The sequence below is a fragment of the Lepeophtheirus salmonis genome, chromosome Z, assembly GCF_016086655.4.
Source record: "Lepeophtheirus salmonis chromosome Z, UVic_Lsal_1.4, whole genome shotgun sequence".
Classification (NCBI taxonomy): domain Eukaryota; kingdom Metazoa; phylum Arthropoda; class Copepoda; order Siphonostomatoida; family Caligidae; genus Lepeophtheirus; species Lepeophtheirus salmonis.
In genome coordinates, this window is record NC_092584.1 from 18,183,014 (window position 1) to 18,202,828 (window position 19,815).

General features: G+C 28.9%; 1 protein-coding gene across 1 annotated transcript in view; it reads right to left on the reverse strand.

Annotated features, from left to right (window-relative positions):
* The window catches only part of LOC121130327 (neuroligin-4, X-linked), a 424,376-nt gene extending 405,628 nt beyond the window's left edge, over positions 1–18,748 (reverse strand). The window contains 1 exon segment of the mRNA XM_040726084.2: positions 18,573–18,748. The gene's annotated coding sequence lies outside the window, so the exon portion shown is untranslated.
* Between the last annotated feature and the right edge of the window lie 1,067 nt (positions 18,749–19,815).

A 19,815-nucleotide genomic window follows, 5' to 3' on the forward strand; every position in this document is an offset into this window, starting at 1 on the left:
TTTTTATTCTCATCAGACGTATGATAAATTGACTTGCTTTGATGCTGTTATTTATGTTACTTTATTTGATGTTGATGTGTTTTTTTTTTTTTTTGCAAATATCTTCTTATTTGTTGTTGTTTGTAATCTCTTTAGAAATTATTTTTTCTTTTAGTTTTTTTTTCCTGTACAATTTTGCTCTTCGTTTATTTTGTACAAAAACTACACATTTGATTTATTTTTTACTAACGCATTACATCATGTCTTGTAAAGGATGTTTTACTTCATTTTTTATTTAATGTTATGTCCTCAATGTACAGCCAAGTGCATATATGTATATATACTTATGTGAACTGTAAGTTCTTCATTGAAATGTTTGGTAAATGCGTTAAGCTAGTGATGATCAATAGGTCGGTTTGTCGTTCAACTTTTTTCGAATTTCCATTACGGCTAGTTCGGAATCGTTGGAATTTGGTTAGGAAAAAAACCTATGCTAAATTTTATTTTCCCTACGATGTCATCTTTTGGTTGCAACAGTTTAAAAGGAGACAAAAGTTCTTCACTTCATCAATTCATATTCAAATACAGCATTAATCCATATATTACATAAACTAATGATGATAGACATTACTTTTACCTATAAAAGAGATTTATAAAGTTTTTGTCAAAGGCTATGCTATGGAACAAAAAGAGAGAAAAAAAAAAGAATTGATTTTCCCTTTCTTAAAATGTAAAAAAAAGGATGCGTTCTTAATGTGGATCATCAAATCTTACTAAGTTTTTTTGCTCAATAATAAGAAAATTTAAAAAATATATATACATATATATTAATACTTTTTCTAGGTTAGAAAAATGTCTATCAGAACTATTCAATGCAAAGTAACAAAGAATGTATTTTTAATACCTATATTCACCAAGTAAAGAAATATTGCCTTTTTCATAATGTGATCAAGATATGCGACCGAAAAATGAACTTGTAAAACAATTTTATTTTGCATAGGTAATTGCCATACTATTTAACAACTTTTCCACACTAGCTGTAATCAAAATTCGAAAAAAGTTGAAAATCAAACCGCTCTAATACCTAATCTTTCAATATAATAGGATACATTTGCACTTGAAATTTTGCTGCGCTGTCTATTTTTTTTTTTTTTCTTTTTTAAAGAAATCCTCAAAAATAAACAATATTTTTTCTCTGTTTATCATACCAAAACAGATTACAAGACCCACATTATTTTTCAAAAAAACGTTCGTTTAGGAAATATTGTTTAATGCTTGTACGTTTATGCCCATTCAATTTGTTTAGCTGATATTGAACAATTTTGCTAAGAAATGCTATATTAAGTAAAAATGAGTAGTTAGCCGTTTGGACATCCCCGCATTAATCAATTGGTTTTGTGATATTTAAGTATCTTCCTTAAAATATTAAGTAAATGTACTAGAGTATTGCCTTTAAAGTATTTTAATAATTTAAAAGTACTTGCAATGTATTTGAGTACTGTTTGTTTTATTTAGGGCTGAACACTCCAGTCCCATTCAGCCCAATGTCGGCCGGTCCAGTTCCGTCCTGCATATCAGTCACATAACTTAAAAAGTGCAGTCCTTAATGACGTCATTCAACTATATTTTTTCTATATATTTTTTTTAATTACTTCTAGTAGTGATAGTCCGAAGGACTGAACCGAACAAGGACGTACACAACACTAAATTCAAGTCCTATAAAGACTATTTTTATTTATTGTTTTGTCTCAATCCCCTTTTTATGAGGTAGTTTACTTTTATCGGAAGTAAATTAGCAGAAGTTAGGGGTCAAAGAAGAAAATTCGTCGTCCGAACGGAGAGGTACTATAGGATTCATTGATGGGATTTAATTAAAAATATGGCGTGCTTCAATGCGTATGGATACTTTGCATAATTTTTTACTTTTTTAAAACTGTTTTTTATCTTATTGTACTTTATATTAGTTTATTTTAGTTAGGCAACATGTGTATAAAGTTTAAGACGTAGAGATTACTTTTTTATTCTTGTTAAAAATTCATTTAAATAGAAATATTTGTTTTCAAATTGTATCTACCTTGGACAACAATTTTTGTATTTTGTAGTCAAAAGAGTATGCATTTTTTTATTCGATATACTATTATTATAATAGTCAAGGAAAATGTGTACAATTTTTGAAATGTATATGATTTTTTTTTTATTTAAAAAAAAAATCATTTCAAGATTTGTTGCAATTTGTAAAAAGTATCAGGCCTGCTAGATAGAGGACACTTAAGTAGAGTTATGAATATACTTGGGTCCAAACTTACCTGTGTCATATGGTAAAGGTCAGTTGGAGTTGTGAAGTGTCATTCAAACAAGTCAACAAAAATTTGCAAATTTCTTTTTTTTTAATGTTATTTTTATTGGTCAGATAGAGTTGCACTCACAAAGTATTTGTACATATTATTTTCTATCTAATCTAGGCATTGTCTGTGAAGTCCATATACATAGTGTATTTTTCTATTTCTAGGAACAACCGAGGTGCAAACTTACGCATATTGAGCTCAAGAGAATAATTTATCTCCTACACGTTATTCATTGAACTACGTCATTAAATTATAAAAAATTTAATTACGTATTAAATTATAGTAGTACTTGACGAGTTGATGACGAATATGTTATTAGTTTTTTGTTACAAAATACACTATTCTAAATGAATCTCTTCAAATAAGTTTCCTTGGCATAAAAACAATCGACAAGCCAAGGGGTATTCCTTTTAAAACAAAACCCTTAAAATATGGTGGTTAAATTATATTTTTTCAGGATGAGAAGATCCCATATATAAAAAAAAAAAACATTTCTTTGAAATCAAAATAAAACACTACCTATTTGTCAATTGTTTTTTTTCATTTTTCTTATCTTATACAAATAGTTTGATACAAAAAAAAGAAAAAAAAACCTCGTTATCAGCTTGTCAAGTACTACTAGAATCAAATATAGGATTTAATAGATGGTTTTGCTATTAGTTGTGTGATTAACCCTTACATGCAGTTTTTTTTTCTTTATTTTTTTAGGGGGGCAGAATTTTTTTTATATATAATAAAACGGTTATATGTTGACAACGTTTAACTTCAACACTTCAAACACTTCTTTTTTTCTTCATATAATGTATTTTACTTTTAAAATAAACCTTCTATTAGAATCATGGGTAATTTTTTTTTTTTTTTTTGTCAGCGGGCAAAATTAAAAAAGGACCAAGATTATAATACATATTTACTCCATTGAATATGAAGTTAAATTTAAAGGAAATTCAATAAAACGCTTGCTTTTTTTCGCCTTAATTAAAAAATTAATGTAATTGTTTCCTTTAATAATATAGAAAATAACTCAACAAGAAATCCTTAGTGATGCTCTCCGTTTTGAATGAGCACACTCACACGTAACTATTTACTACTTTGATGATCTCATCACCAGAATGAAAGACAAATAAAAACTACTCCAGAAGAAAAAATAATATAACTTATTGAGGCAGGGGATACTTTAGTCTCTAGAACGCTCCCTTTAGCTAGACACTCGTTGTTAAAAAGGAGTATTAAACTAATATTTAAAATACACTAAAAAATGATAGTATATAATCTAAAAATAAATTTATACGTACATACTCTTTGCTTTATTAATATAAATGTGCAGTGTAGGCTTTCTTGAATGATGTCATTTAAAATCTTTTCTAATAATGGCTTAGCATTAAAATTACTCAAAAAGTGTGAAATTGATGCATTTAAGTTTTTCATTATTTATTTTAACATAAAATTGTAGATTAGAATTATGTCTTCTGCAAAGTTCAATTAAATAGATATACTCGTATTTAATGTCAATAAAATTTATCATTTGAAACTATTTTAGAGTATATAATGTTAAACAGTTTGCTATTATATTTTAAAGATGGGATATTGTGTCAATTCAATGCTTAATCGGAAGTCAGAATATCTTTGAAATATCATACACAGTTGCAAAATGTTTCAATTCGGCTTGTGAAAAACTTTGTTAGTATGGTAATAGTTGATTGTCCTATTACAAGCAAAATATAGTCAAATAGCTTACAGGAGTGGTTCTAAAACTGGGATAAGGGAGCTCCATTTAGTGGTACTTATAGGTCGGTCAGCTTTGATTATGGGAGGATTTATAGGTTTGAAAATATGAAAGTTGAAGATTGAGTTCTTTTCATAATTTACAATCTAAATACGATGTTTATTATGCAATTCTGTTATCATTATTCTTGAAAAGAGAACAACAAGAATAGAGTATTCAATACTGCATTATAATTTATTTTGGAGTGTCTCTGATGGACTTGCATTAAAATTGAGGATAGATATCGCTGTAATTCTTGCCTTAATCATTGGTAGATACTGAAGGGGATTAATTTTGCTGATATTTCTATTATGTAATAGCTGCTAGCAGCTAATTTAATTAAACATCATGACAGTTACTTTCCAATACAGTCTTCAAAATTATGAGTGTGAAAATTTTATTGCGGAAATAGCATGACATAAGGGTATGGTTTACAATTTGCAAATTGTTTATTAGAGAAGGATTTTTACTTTTTCGACTATTCGAACAATAACTACTTTGGAGGATATTAAAAGTAGATGGAGTATGTGGAGGTGAGTTAGTCTTTTATGGAGTATCAATGAGGGAAGTGACTCGGAGTAAATCCTTGGATTAAAGTACTCCAATAAAGAATGTATAATTCGCTTCGAATGAATGTGAAAATCCTGCAACCAAATAGATAATTGTACAAAAAATACATTCAATAACTACATATCATATAATTTGGGCATGCTCATTTATTTTTAAGCAATTTGCTATTGTATCTTGCAATCTTTACTCGGAAAAGAAAGAGTGAAAAAATGTCCAAATTCACTTAGTAGGTAGTAGTGTTAAGACCCGCTCTGAGACCGAATTTTTTTGTTCCGTCTTAAGTGATTTTCTTTTTTACGATTTAAACCAATATTTCTGCTAAAATCATGATAATAGACCAAAGACTGACATTTAATCGAGTTCAAATTTTGAAACAACTTTCTTGGTCTCAATCAATGGACTGACTGGTTTTGGCACTTATCCTAATTTATGAGTTGTACAAATTTGATGTATGCTACACATTTAACTTCATATTGTGTAAGTTGATGTTCACCATTTTGAAACACACATAGCTTCATAAAAAATTCTTTTATAGAGTCGGGCTAAACAAATTTGAAAAGAGACCAATCAGGAACGATTTCATTTTTGTGAAAGTTTTAGAAAGTTCAAACCAGAACTTCTTTAAAAGAAAGAATTAGTTTGGTTCACAAAAAAATCCTAACATACCGGTCTATGATTTTCAAATGGAAATTCAACACTGGCCTCTTCTTCCCATGATGGAATTTTTTTAATTACTTAACAAGAGCTAATTCGAGTTTAATCTATTCACGTTCCGAACACTTATAAGCGGAAGCCGTGAACTTCAATAAAAAAGTGAAAGCTGATTGAAAACACGTCAATTATTATTCAAACTCTATGTATTTATTTTTTTATTAACTGCAGAACGAACTAACATAAATGATTTTAATTAATTAACTTCATCATTTGAATAATATTTTTGAAAAAAACCATATGTAAATATATATAAACACTCATATAAATATCCCATTTCTTAAAATGAACAAATATTAGTGTTAGATTCGAGCAATAACTATCGAGTTTGAGTTATTTAATATTGTGTAGAGTCGAGTTTTTGAGCATTGAATCAAGTCGATTGCTAGTAAAGGCATCAGACTATGAATTATTTTTTTCAATGAATTAATATAATCTAAGGACAATAATTAGGGCTTTTTTGTACCTCAAAGACACAGTCAAAAAGCTTGGAGCCAATTATATATAAACAAAATCTTCCGTCAAAAATAGGACTACGGAATTTAAAAGGAATTATTTGATGAGAATGTAGAAGCAATTGGAGTGAAATTAATATATACTCGATTATTTCAAGTTTTGATCAAACTAATTTGAATTGAGTCAAATTTTTAAAATAATTTTTTGGAAATTTCTAGTTATTTTTTATTGTTGAGTTTAACTAGGTTAAGTTTTATTTCAAGTCGAATCCAACACTAATACGATTAGTATGTATCAAATAACATAAATTTAGTTTTCTTCGTGAGCTTAATAAGACGTTATTTTTGTATACATTTGTATTATAATTATTATTCATCTAAGTCAGTGGTTCTCAAACTTTATACAGTCAAAGAGCACTTACTATACTACAGATACCTTCTAGGGATCTGTATACAGAATAGGACTAATGTCTTATAATTAAGTTAAACATATAGAAAAATAAAGTATTTAATTAAAGCATAATGGACATACATCTATGAAGTTTATTTATTCATTTGTTAATGAGTGGCTTTCCATGTCTGGACCGGGCCGAATACATATTTGAGAAAAAATACGTTTGACGCACTGTTTGAGATGCACTGTTCTAACCTAATAGACTTTTAGAATAAATTATTTATTAATGGTATTGCTATAAGTCTCAATCATGTCGGTTTTTTTCATCCATTTATTTGTTCGTGATACATATATTGTACAATCAAAGGAAAGAATAACTACCTGACAGCAAGGGCTCGATTTCCATTTGAATACTGTCACATATAGGCTTCAAAATATTGTTTCAAATAGGCACCTTAGACAAGGATATTGAAGCAATAACTATTCAGCTACTTGTGACTAGTCTCGATCAGAATAATTGATATTACTAAAAAAACTAAAAAGTGTATAACGTATTTCTTTATATACACCTAGATAGTGGCTATTTTGTATCTAATGTCTAAATACAGGGTCGTACCTCCATAAATCCGTCACAAATCTAGCAGGACTGGGGAACCTGGATATGGACGTCAATAAAGTTCTCCACCAGCACTGTTGTCGGCTTGAAACGCGATAAATGGAAGGAGTGGTAAAAGGGGAACCCTGCAAAAATGCAAAAGGGCTGAAAAGTATTCAACCGCCGCATTGAAGCCGCAGAGGGTGACCATATTGAATAAATATATTAACCTCATATGTATATATATATTCTTATAAAATAAACACTATGATACAACATCCATTTGTAGTCTTATAAGGTCACTAAGTATGCCACTGTTGTAAAACCCCTGTGCAAACATGCTAGCGCAAGGCTTACATTGCTCTGCTCTCTACCTAAACACAGTTGGATATACAGCGGAGAAATTATGTATTTGAACCTTTGCCTATATGTACCCACTGACAAAGATTTAAACCCTCTTTAATTTTAATGGAATGTTTATTTTAAGAGTGAGATACATTATATGAGCTAAAAAAGTATTTAAAGGAAGAAAAAGGCTGAGAATAACAACAATAATATCCTCCCCACAGTCGATAATGAGGGGGAAACATTAGGTTTGGAAGTGTTGCTCTGCTAGGGAAAAGGACCACATCACTGCATTGAAGGGAGGATGGACTGCCATGTAACTATAAAATCTTAGACAAGAACCTCCTTCCCTAAGGACAAGGAAACTGAAAATGAGTTGTGTAATAGGAATTCCAGGACGAAGCTGACTCAAAGCATATCCCTAACGGACAAAAAGGAGAGGTTCAAGAAAAAACACATTAAAGTCATATTTACAAGGATTAACCACTTATTTCCTTCAGTATAGATAATTCGATACCTACTTAAGAACATATTATATAGGTTTACCCTTTCATAATAAGTATCATTCATTTGTCCCTTGTCTCTACTTATTTACTAATAAGCTCTTTTTACATATACTCATTATTTGAGGGAAGAATATTGTATTTTGGAAAAAATTTATGTGATGGGCTTTGAGTATTTTTATTTTTTAACTGGGTAGACACGAGTATTTAAAAAAATCTACAAGTAATTTGTTAATACATATGTATATGACTTTGCAACATAAAAACTGGGCAACCGGTAAGCAAAATTAGTCAAAATAGTTTAATGTGCTTTTAAATATAAATACAAACTTTTTTGATTCGTAGAGTAAAAGCCGCACTTGTACGGTTTCATTTGAAAATTAAATTAAAAATCATCCATCTATTTTCTTACCACAAATAGTTATCGATAAGGATGAATATATATAAAGTATAAATTCAAATGGAAAAGAATGACAGCACACCTAAAGATAAAGATAAATAGATTTCAAATTTCTGGGATTACTGACGTCATCAATTAATCTAAACTATAGTTCAGAATATTCATTAGATTTATATCGCTTGATTCAATTCCGATATGATCTTTCAAATATAATCTATCTATTTATAATTATTTAATTGTGGTTATAAATTTGCATGATTTTAAGCACAATTTGCGGTGCCTCCAAATGAGCCATCCAAATAATTTATTATTAGAAACTGAGGATAATTCGCCGAAAAATACAAATCCATAGAGTTTGTGCTTTATTTACTTATATTTGTTAGTTAACAAAGCGATATAGAGGCTTGTAGTAAAATAATACAACTTTCTCTAAATGATAATATTATTTAATAAAAAATTACATTTACATACGTTTCTCAAATAGAAGATTCTGTCAAATTTTCTGAACGTCCACCATTTTTTTAAACAAGAAGCTAAACACTGTCACACAACACTGCGGATAGTATTTATTTTTTAGTTTTCTCATACTCTATTTTGATACAATTTATACAAAACAAAACGAAGTGTATACTTTATATCTATTAACCTTGCTTTAAACAATATCTCTTTTCATATTTTGAAACGGAACATTATTTAATAAAAAAATTGTAACTCAACCTTTTCACGTTGAGAAAAACTTTACTATTATTTTGCATATAGTATTATATGGAAAAATTATTACTATTATTGTTTTTTTGAGGAGTAACTGAAGACTGCATTTAATACTCATGTGTCTTAATAAATTATATTACTCACTATACATCCATATGCATGCATGTATGTTAGGGTGGCCCTTAAAAAGTCAATGTTTTACTTTGTCTTGTCTCAACCTCATATTTTATTTCCTTCATAAATCAACTTCCTTCTGTGAAATATTTTGAATTTAATTAATGTTTAATAGTGACCCTACCTTTTAATGTTTTGTCCTACCTATATTAATAAAATATTTAGAAATATCAATTTTTTTAATAACATTAAATTATGAACAATACTAACTTTTTCTGTTAGCATAAATCAATCATATGCAAATAACAATACTGCCTTAGTCCGGCAATGTGTTAGACAGTATTCAAATCTTACAGGATAGCCAAAAATGTAGGTACAAGAATAGTAATTACGTCCGCCAACGAAATTGAAAGGAGGTTATATTTTTATCTCTTTTGCTTGTTTGTTGATCACCAGGATTACGCCAAACGTTACAAATTGGTTTAGATCAAACTTGGGACGAAGATATATATAGTCACAGTAAGATACCATTAAATTTGGAGAGGTCAAAGTAACACAAAGCGTTAAAAAAAAATGATAATAACTTAATAACAAATTGAGAGATACACAGCTCAATTAGATTTTAGGCCAAGGTTTTGCGCTCTAAGTTACCTTGACTATATGAACATTGATTGATTAAGTATGTGCAAAATAAAATTCATCATAATGTACCCAATATGTACAAAAACATGCCTATATTCAGGCCTATAATATTTTATATCTCATTGAATTATGAATAGAAAGTAAATTGAAATAAAATAAAATAAGTTAGTTATGCGCCTTCTGAAATAATAATGATCTTGGGATTTTGTGAATCAGATAAAATACTAAAAGTAAGAGAGAGGATGGAGTGGGTAAAAGGATTTTTTTTTGTATGTAGGTACATACCTACTAAATGAGAACTTACATTAAAATTAATCTCTAAAGTCTCGTTTCTACCTATCGCAAATAAGTTTATGTAAGTCTAGGGACACACAAAGTACTCCATATATTTGTGAAGAGAAAAAAAATAGGTTTTATAATTTAAGAAAAGTTAATTCATTATGTATGAAAAAAATGTCTAAAAGTTCCTTGTACACTACGTAAGACATCTTCGTTAACCTAAGGCGAAATCGGGAAAAAGGATTGAACTGATATATTTAAGATTCAATATTTGGGTGAATATATCTTCACTAATATTGAAGCTAGGTGATTTTTCCCTCTCCTTATTAGCATCGTATCATTTAGTCACTAAACTTTCAGTTTTCAACTATTTGCTTATTAAAAATACCAAATTTGCAAAATACATTTACTAGATTTTAAAAAATCCTGCATTTACGAGCAAAATGAGTAAAATATAAGTTTGTAAAAACGGCATATCCTTGTTGTAGTTACGTAGATGAGTGTGGCTCTCTCACAATGGGAACTCCCTTCCTTGGGACGGGTAGGCTGGCGCCTGACTACGCCCCCCCTCGTAGTTGAAGTGAAATATCTCGAAAATAAAACTTTTTGGTCTATTATTTTTAAACTAGAAAATTTAGAAATTTCTTAATTCAAATTTCTAAATCTCTTAAAAAAGTTTTTTTTTGTCAAGTTTGTCTTTCCGCAAAGAGTCACTTTTTAGATTTAGCATTTTGTTGACCTAACGCAAAAACATGATAGCCGGTCATGAGCTTGAATTGGAAATATTTAACATTCAATATTGGGGTGATAATATCTTTGCCAAGTGGGAGTCTCAAATTGTGATGTTATCATTGGCATCATTTAGTCACTTGATTTTAAGTTTTTTAATTATTTATCCCTGTTTTAAATACCAAATTTATCTAGAGCACTTACCAGAGTTAGAGGCAAAATTTCTTAAACTCCCTGCTAAAAGGTGCTTTCTGGTGTGTGTGTAATAAAGTTTACATAACTTACAATTGAAGAAAAATATTCTTATAATTGTATTTATTAAAACCTAAGAATATGGATTGCGCACAGAAGTGGAGGTAATAGTTAGTGTACTATATTCACAATTTATCTACAAGAATCTAACACTCTATTAAAGATATGATTGTTAAAGCCACATAGGATAGTGTACACTGAATCGATTCATAGAAGAATGCAGTTAGCATATTGTTGCAACATAACAATAAAAAAATTGACTATTGGCGAAAAAAAAAAAGAAGTTGCAGAATCAAAACCTTCATTTCTGGTTACCCCTTAACAGTTCTTCAACTTATGAAATAGTATATTAAAGGATTTTACCTTCATTTTTGAATACTCTTAATTGAGGTAAATATTACTGTATTTTCTATTCTTTTGGGTCATCAAATAATTCCCCCTGTTTTTTCACTGGACATCTCTATGACGGACACTCTTATTAATAGTAATTTATCTCAATCAACTCTATTTCAACAAAAGTCAGAACCCTACCATAAGTGCCAAGTTGCTTCCATGACAACAATTTTGACTCATTATTTTATAAGGTTTGCCTACATAGAATGATAATTTCCCTAATGTTTTGGGCAACTAACTTAAGGCTTCAAATAATTCCCCCTCCTTTTGCTCAAAGTATCTTTATGACTGATATTCGTCTTTTTAAATCTTAAAATAAACTCTATCCCAGCTAAACTCACAGCCCGTCCCATAAGTACCCAACTCCTTTCATGATAATTATTTTTATTCATTATTTTATAAGGTTTGCTTACATAAAATGATATATTTTCTATTATTTTAAGCAACTAACTTGTGGCGTCAAATAATTATCTTTACTCAGTGTATCTCCATAACAAATAATCATTTTATTTTTATTTTGCAACTCAACTCTACCTCAACAAAAGCTCAATAAGTACATAATGGCTTCCATGAAAAGGATTTTTAAAAGTGTGTTTTGCCACACATAAAATAATATAGAAGCCTTTCCCCTCTTCATTTTTTGAACGACTCTTAATCGAGTTGAGGATCCTTGAATTTATGATAATATATACTTTGTTTGTCCATGTTGTCTCCTTTGTGTTTTATAGCATCAAAATATATGTACATATATTATGTTAGCCAAAGCGATGAATCTAACAAAATATTACCATATATTTATGTGTATATAATACATAGCATGTCTGTATACGCCGATAAACTTTCTGTGTATTGATGTTTAAACTTTAAGATACAAAAATTTATTTTACTCTTTAAAGAAAATGGAACATATAGGTATGTACATATATGTAGATATAAGCAAATAAACATGGATGTAACTACAATACATCTATGTATCTTATTTATGTATCCATCCATCAAAGCAATTACAATATTTCTATGTACATCAATATATGTTGTATAAACAAACAAATAGGCCTTAGCATTCCTTCTTCCATATAAATAAAATAATAATAATATATATACAAAATCAAATCACGATTCAATTTTCTTCCAATAAATCAAAAGGAAATCCTTCAAACAAATTGAAGAAACAAAGTTTAGAAAAAATCACACAGCCAGGTGGGATTTTTAAATCTATAACAAGTATAGACTTCAATATCATGCCCATACTGACATCATTAGATGAAGCAAACCAAATTATACAAAATCCTTCAGATATCCTAAGAATACTAACGTTAAGCGGGCATTGCCGTGTGCATCTGTGTCGAGTGCCAGCCAAATAACATAAATAACTCTATACATTACTATGGTAGACAGCTGAAATTGAAGTAAACATATCTAGTGTTATGCTAGAATTTTAAAATGGTGCGGTTTGTTTAAATAGGGTAGTAGAAACCAGATGTATTCTGGAAAAAACCCAACATTCTTAAGAGTTTTATATTTTGGTCAAAGGAAATGTAGACTCCTACCCAGCCGGATCTGAACCCCTTAGACTTGTTTTTAAGGCTTTCAAGAAGCCTGATGGATCAGTAAAACCTCCAAAGAAGACTCCTAATCGTTCTAAGAGCAAAAAACCCGCTCCAGACTTCCTGAAAGCCGGATAGGAGAGAAAATATGTAGAAGAGACAATGTCTTCTTCATCAAGGCCTGTACCAGATTCAGGGGAAGGTTGGAGGTTCTGATTGAAACTGGAGGTAGTTGATTTGAGTGGCTTTTGTATTTAAGAGCAAGATTTGTGAATGAGGCATGCCAGTTACTCACTTATTATAGTTTGTAAACAAAGCAGTAGCAAGTAGCACTCTTTTGCAGCAAAAAAAAAACGATTCCATGAATGATAATATAACTATGAATAATTGCTGTTTCGTCCTCAAGCTACAGACTGTTATACCACCTGTCGGATAATATATACTTTTTTATTTCACTCATCTCCTATAACTGAATTAATTTTGGGAAATATAGAAATATGCATTATCCTTTAATTTCCCATATCTTCTAATCCTACGATACAATTAGTGTCTAGATATATCCTCTTATCTTAGAGTATCTTTACTAAAGATAGAGATTAAGAAGACATTAAAAAATTCTTTGAAACCTTTGAATAATTACTTTCTGAATTTTTGTTCATTGCTCAGAAAATAATGAATGATTATATCACCAAAATTTAATGTAGGACCTATATAATAAATTAGGGATTTACATCAAATTTAGAGGAAAAATATGATACACTCCAGGTATAACCACCCCAGGGGAGTAACAAGGTGTTAAAAGTAAGTTCTCGTACAAATATACCCATGAATTTAGAAGCTTTTTTGTTTCTATTCATTAGAAAAAGAAGAGCAAAGTAGAAAAAAAAAAACTAAGGTTATCATATAAAATGTAAATGTACTGTTTTAAATCGTAAGCATTTTAGGCATATAAAAAAAAAACATAACCCAAAAATTAATTTGGTAGCCATGACAATTTGAAAAATATTTAGGAGGAGAGGACTTTCGATTCGATGATGTTACATTACTTTAGATTCTACCCCGAGACCAGCAAAGACTTAAGCTTTTAACCCGCCCAACATCTCTCCTTCATTCATGCACAGACACACACCTTATACTAAAGAGGTTCTCTCCTCAAAAAAATAAAAAATAATGATAACAGCAGGAGAAAATAAAAAAAGTTGTTCATGTTCTTAAGAACAAATAACTCGTAGACTAAAAAATACGCCGTTTTTACAACTCTAAGACTATTCATAGAGGCAAACGTAAAGAATAGTCCTTATACTACAACTCTTAATACGATCTTTGGTCACAAGTCCAAGTCAAGTCAAGTCTCTATTGCCGTGCGATTAGGTGAAGTTGCAATTCTTCAAAGTATGGACTCTTGTCCAAATCGAGTCGCAAATCTCGAGTTCACTTTTTTCTTTGTAAAAATACATTTCTCTAATATATGTTTTTAATAAATTCTTAATTTTGCAAAAAATATGCGACACAACAACCTGTAAAAAAAATCAAATAATTGTGGAAAAGTCATTTTGTCATTTTTAATTAACTATAAAGTGTTGATTAACTTTTTTGTTTTAAGATGTTATAAAAGAGGGTAAATATTTCATATACCGAAATACAATCTTTTCACAACAATTTAAATGATCTAACATTGCATATAATTTTTAGAATGATAAGTGCATTCATTTTGTGCTAATTTTTACTTTAAAGTCATAACTATGAATACTATTCATATATGTATTTTTTTTTTTTTTGTATATCATTTGTTTTAGTAGGTATGAAGGTTAAAATTTGCATTGAGGGTTACTTTTTGCAAAATATAATAACTCATATTACATAATATTACACTTTCTTTCACGTGTTGAAAAGTCACAATTACGTAGCTAACAGTTTTATGATGCAATCCCACATGTCAAGTACCTGGATAAAAGGTGAAACAAGTACAAATCGACCATTTAAAAATTGTTGCATTTTGTAGCGTAGATTTGAAATTATATTTTGTCAAATATGGATATTAAATTATTGCTAGAGTTGTAAATGCAAAACACTATTGATATTTTTTTATACAAAACTACAACAAATTTAAAACGCTTAGAATTTTCATCTTAAACTATATATAACATTAGGTACAAGGGAAATGCTCATTGAGGAATATTACAGGATTAGAAAAATAGGCGAAATATTATCATAAAATTTAATTTTTAGTTAGTATTGGACATACATACTTATGACTATTAAAAGATAATTTAGTTTTTATTAAATGTGTTTGCTCTATTTACTTTTATGATTAAGAAGCTTAATTTACAATATTAAAGTCCTCATTGCAATATCATTTGCCCTTTTGAAAAGCATGTTTAACCTTTAACAAAAACAATTTTATCTTTATTTTCATTCACTTATTTTTTTAAATATATTATTTTTACAAATTTCCAAATCATTTTTTTAAAAAAGATGAAAATGATGTTCTTTGTTTAGTATATTCTGATATTCCCTTTAACATATCAGTTATCTACAATATGTATAACCTAGAATATTACAATTAATGGACTGTACAAAAGATAAATATATTTTCACACTTTTTATATCTACTAATAATATTGTTTTATTTTGTAATCATTTCTTTAATTATTTGCTTTTTAAGAAAAACATCAACTCTTCTATCTGGATTGAATTTGAATTTTGATATTGTTCATCCCATTTTTCTTCGAAGTAACGTGTATAGGAAGTTAAAGAGTTATGAAAATTCATTGAAAAGTAATACACTTTGATTTATAATTAGCAAAATGTTTTCTATTGGACTATGGTTAGAAATCCATGGACAAATAATGGAATCTGTGACTTCCATAATGATATTACAAGCTTACAGCCATTGAAAGTCTTTAGAAACTTGTAAGTGCCATAAAATTGGAAGAACATTTTGCAAAATCCAAAGTTCTACAAACTCTTCAAAAAAAAAATTTACACAATTTTTTTTATTGTCTTTAAGACAAAACTATGTTGATTTCAGGCAAATTCAAGGGTCATAACAAACTTTGTATGTTCAAGGTTAAATAAAAAATGTCTTATCTAAAATTACAGCTTGCACAATTTTCGGTGTTCTATAACAATTCTTTAATATGAACTATTAATCGGTTTTTTTTTAAAACAATAGTCACTTGTTAAACCTTTAAATATGTGTCTTTGATATATATATATTGATAAATTTTATTTACACAAGTTGTTTTTTGTTTTTTTTTGTCAGTCACACAAAACTGACCCAGGAAGTATTTTATTAAAAATTGTTTTAATAACATTATTTGATAGTTCATTTTCGCAAGAAAAAAATATAACCAAAAATGTTAATTTTCTTATTTTTACTCTTGGTTTCAATATTCTTGATAAAAAAAAAAATTTAATAGATGTAAAAATAACTTCTTCCTATGTATTTTTTCACAATTTTTTTCTTTGTTTAATATACTATTTTTTTTCTTTTTTATCAATAAATTATTTTGATTAATCATTCTGATGTACCACAAATACAAACCACAATAAAAGTTACCCTAATTATTTGTGACTAATTAAAAAATATAGTATTCATATTTAAAAAAGTTATATCAGTGCCATATAAAGTGTCATAAATTTCCAATAAAGGCTCTAGATCAGTGGTTCTTAGCTGAGGGGAGTATCTAAATTAAATCTTTACTGCCCAAGAGGTTATCTTTTAAAAAATGCCCATTTAACTGTGTATGACATGCAAATCAAGAATACACTTGTCAAAAACATTTTCTCCAATTAATTATGTGCCTGGTAGGGAGTGATAAAGTGCTTATAGATAACAGAAAATGATTGAAAGATAGTACATAAGATTTTTTTTATTGATTGTGTCTGAATAGACTATATGTATCTGTATTTCGATGCTAAATATGGTGGCACATGTAAATTACTATAGCAAAACATTTCTTAGGTATCTCAACCCATTTCACAAATCTGAATATGGATAAAGTCTATAATGACCAAATTTAAAGAAGTAACAAACAATACATTGGATTTTTTTTTAGTTCAAAATTGATTTTCCCTTGACGTACCCCATATTCATAAGTACATACCCGACAAATTAGACGCAATACAGTTATCAAAAAAACTCTTGAGATAAATCTTGAATTTTGCTTCTTCTTTTTTTTTTTTTTTTTTTTTAAATATGAATGATCTTAATATTATTTTTGCCAACACATTAGGTCAGCAAAAAAACATAGAGGAAAATGAGTCCATGAGTTTAAAAAAAGAAAAGCTAAGCAACACTTGCTAAACTACATTTTACTTTTCTTTAAATCTAAGGATCTCATACAATAGTAATATGGCAGTAATACAGAACTCCTGATCAAGCAACGGATTAGTCAACCATACTATAGGCTTAAATAATATTTCAGATTGTCTCAATCCATCTCAGATATTTGAATATAGAACACTATTTGACGAAAATACTAGTGGTATGCTTCCGTTCTGAAAGTCCTAGAGTAGTTTCGGATGATTTTTAGTGGGCCAAACTAATTTGCTCGTTTAAAAAAGGTCGGTCTGGACGGAACTCAAAGAAAAATTCACTCCAGATCCGTTGCAAAAAGCAATTCTGTCTTTTTCTGTTCTACAAATTTTTTTTGGATCGTTCTCATTTAAAACTTAGTTTAGACCGATTCTATAAATGAACTATACACATGTTCTTCAAAAATGAGGACATCGACCAAAAATAACGCCATATGAAGTTAAACTTATTGTATAAATCATATGAGTACATATTATGAATCAAGATGGATGAGAAAATCACTCCTAGATTTGAAAACGATTACATTTCAGTTTATGGTCAAAGATCGCGGTCTGGCCCATAAAACTAGTCCAAATCAATCTAGAAAAAATCACTTAAGATCGAACTGCACGGAAAATTTGGTTTTGGACCAAGTTTCAAAACTAGTAATCACTTCAAAATTTACGAATCGATCTGGATCGGTCTCATTTAAGATAATGTCTATATCAATTGTATATATATAACCAGTCAATGACGTCAGTTGTTTTTGAAAGTTGAGAAAATTGACCCACACTAACATCAAGTCTGTTGCATCAATCATAATTGTACAACTCATAATTCAAGATTGCAGATAAAATCGGTCCATAGATTGAGACAAAAAAAAATCGGTCAACATTTGGAATATAATTGAATTTTGCTCTATGGTGTGAAATAAAATATCGCTTCAAGTCGTTCTATAAAAATCACTCAAGAGCGGAAAAATCTTCTAAGCCCCCTTTGAGCTTATGAAATAAAAACATTAATCCGTCATTTCTTTGGATTTTTGTTCTGAATGGCTTTTTATATAGATACTGTAAGAGTAATGAAAGTTGCCTCTACGTAATGGTCAAATATATTCCATGTCAAAGATAAAATGTCTATATTTTATGTATAAGGACATATCAGAGTCAAATAAGACCTCATATTTTATTCAAATGATGTTCTAAGATTACTACATCAAACATTTATGTGTAAAGCCCATAATTGATCAAAGTAATAATATGCTTATAGAGTAAAATTTATATGTATATTTACTAATATTTTTTCAAGATTGTTTTTGTCTTGACGTATCATTTTTTAATACAACATGATCATTAAAAAATAACTGTTGAGATGAGTCTAGAGTTTTCCTTCTATTTGTCTAGAACTACGCTCCTAATCCCAATTTTGCCAACAATTTATAATCATTCTTATAATCTGTGCATTAAACAATGATATATCAAAGTCATTCTTGCGTGCAAAAGATATGTTCAAGCACTCATCTCCCTTCAGACTCTCTGTGTCTTACCTCTGTATAATTCAATCAATTCTTGTAGTAGCTATGCTAGTCTTGACTAGATATTCTTCTTCCTCAGATGAATTAATTTATACTTTTAAAAAATAATCACAAATTAACACTTTTTTAAAATATATAAGTCCTTAAAAAAATTCACTTTTAGACTCAACCAAGGATGGTCCTCAACTGATGATCCAAAATGCTTTATTCGCTTTTAAAAAATTACCAACAAATAAAGGGAAAACAAAATATATTCGGAGAAATAAGAAAATTGGAGGGGGGTGAAAGAGAGAAAAAAAAGCGGAGAGAGATTTTTTTTTTGTTCAAGCGCATCTTTTCGTATTTTTTATTTATATATATTTTCAGTTCTTCTTATGATTAAATGAAATAGATACAGATTAATAGGAATCCCCCATACTCTTTTGGGACTTACTATTACTTCCTTTGGACAGAACAACAATGGCGAGTCATCCTCCATAACCACATACATAACTACTTTTTTCCAGGTCAATAAGATTTAGAGATTAATACATATATATATATACAATATACATATATATTAGATGGAATATTGTGCATCTGTGTTTCTTATGTATGTGAAAAGAGAGGTTCAGATGATGATCATTCATTGATAAATGAGATATAAGATTTTGGGTAACACATACTTTAGTTATTTTATTAACGGAAAATGTAATAAATCAAGTACTTGCTTTCTAAATCTACAAAATATCAATAATATAGGGTATTTTGTACTTTGTCAAATACCTCAAATAAAGTACATCGTATTCATGAGAAAAAAATGGGGAGAAAAGTTACAAAAATAAGACATTTCAAAATGGCCCTATTTTTATTATTGCTACCTGAAAAGATTACCAAAGCTGTCATCCTTATCAATTCCTAAGGAGAGAACAAATAGTAACAAATTGTCACTAGTACGTGAAAGACGAATATTAAAGCCGAGGATTCATTGGGGGAGCTATAATTGAGCCATAACCCATCAATGAAAAATTGGTCTAAAATCTCTAAAACATGTGAGCCATCAGGAAAAAAACTGCGATCAGAAATTCAGTGCAATATAACGAATATAACGAATTTGCCTTCAGCAATCCGATCAATTTAATTGCAATTCAAATATACAATTTCATAAAACTTATAAAAGTATATATATATACCTCTTTAATTTAAACACCTTTTCCAAATGTATTTATTTTCAATATTTTACACTAATAAAAATATATATATCTATGGAGAAAAA